This window comes from Gouania willdenowi, unplaced genomic scaffold (assembly GCF_900634775.1).
Source record: "Gouania willdenowi unplaced genomic scaffold, fGouWil2.1 scaffold_54_arrow_ctg1, whole genome shotgun sequence".
In the NCBI taxonomy this organism is placed as follows: domain Eukaryota; kingdom Metazoa; phylum Chordata; class Actinopteri; order Blenniiformes; family Gobiesocidae; genus Gouania; species Gouania willdenowi.
In genome coordinates, this window is record NW_021145218.1 from 148262 (window position 1) to 149799 (window position 1538).

The window sequence follows — 1538 nt, forward strand, 5'->3', positions numbered from 1 at the left end:
ACTTGAGAGCAAACAAGTTAAGTACTGTATAGAATACACGATTTAACTATTTTTCTAGAGTGAAGATACCAGTACCTTGATCATCTGATCAAGTCCATCAAGTGTTATTCTTTCTCACCTTTCTCTGTTTTTCTCCTTTCACTTTTTAAAGGTTGCCATGTTTGAGGAAATATTTTGCGTTGATGTGCTGATGTGGTGAATAAATAGTCTATGAAAATATCACTAAATCTGTCATTTATTCATTTTAATATTCATCAATGATCATGTCTCACTTCTATTCCTCTCTGTCCTAATTTCAGGATCCCATTATATGTTGTACATGTTCAGGAGGTTAACTAGACCAAGCAGCTTTTAGGTTTCTGTTAAGTACTGTATAGAATAACAGGACTGGGAGGATGGTGTAGGTTTAAGTTTATTACACATGTAAATATACACCAACAAGACAGTTTATAAGCATTGTTACAAGAAAGTTTGTTTCATTCATAGGCTTCATTGTCTTTCCATCAATACCTGGTGGGCCGATCTCGGCTCAAAGTGCTCTAGGCCGATTTTTTGTCCCAGTCCAGCCCTGCACCCAGGAGAACAGTTTCAGAAGAGATGTAAGGTGCTAGGAGTTGTATACTGGCCCAGTTAAAGCACTGTATTTACCCATGTGAGAGAGTGAAGGTGAAAATGCACTGATTTAATTCACAGGTCTCACCGGCGGTAACTACGCTGCTCTAACTGCAAGTGGCAAATAACGCTGGTGTTTGTGGATGAGGTGCTATTTGCTCTGAGGCCTTTTTTCCATACGAGGGTGGCAAATATGCACAGGAGTTATGAGTGTTCCCTCATTTACATAAATTCAAATGAGACTGGCGCAACAGGTGGCTGGGCGCAGTTTGCGTTTATATCACGGTTTGCGTATGCTCTGTTAATTGCAACACGTCATTTTTTCTGTGGTTTTGTGTTTGCAAACGCAGCACAATCCTTTTGAAGATCTGGCCATTGATCATGTTGTGGTCTTGGTTCGTTCAAGTCTTGGTCTTGGATAATGTGGTCTGAGTACAACACTACTGTAGGCATTGCACATTTGAGTTTACGTGGTATGATGGTTGTGGTCTTCCTCTTCATTTGGTATCTCAGTTGAAGCAACTGACTTGAAGTTTATTTTGGGGACATTTCACCTCTCATCTGAGAGGCTTCTTTAGTTTATTTTATAGCATCATCACTTCATATTTTTAAAGAAAATGTGTCAATTATTATGCATGATGAAGGCTTCTTCTCTGAAAATGACAAGTGGACAGACATTGAAGTCTAGGAGCTTCTGACCTATTTTGTCAAAGATGAGGTCCAGCATGGTTTCCCCGCTCTGCTCCTTACACCATGGCCACTACAGGCCTTTAAAACAGGCCAAAATGCAAAAGAACAGGCTTTTTATTCACCTGTAGACTGGCTTGACTCAAGGAATGTGTTAAATTCAGCTTCTGTGGTCAGATTCAGAATGTTCAGAGTCAGAAAATTCCTACTTTTTCACACAAAATCCATCCTCCATCATA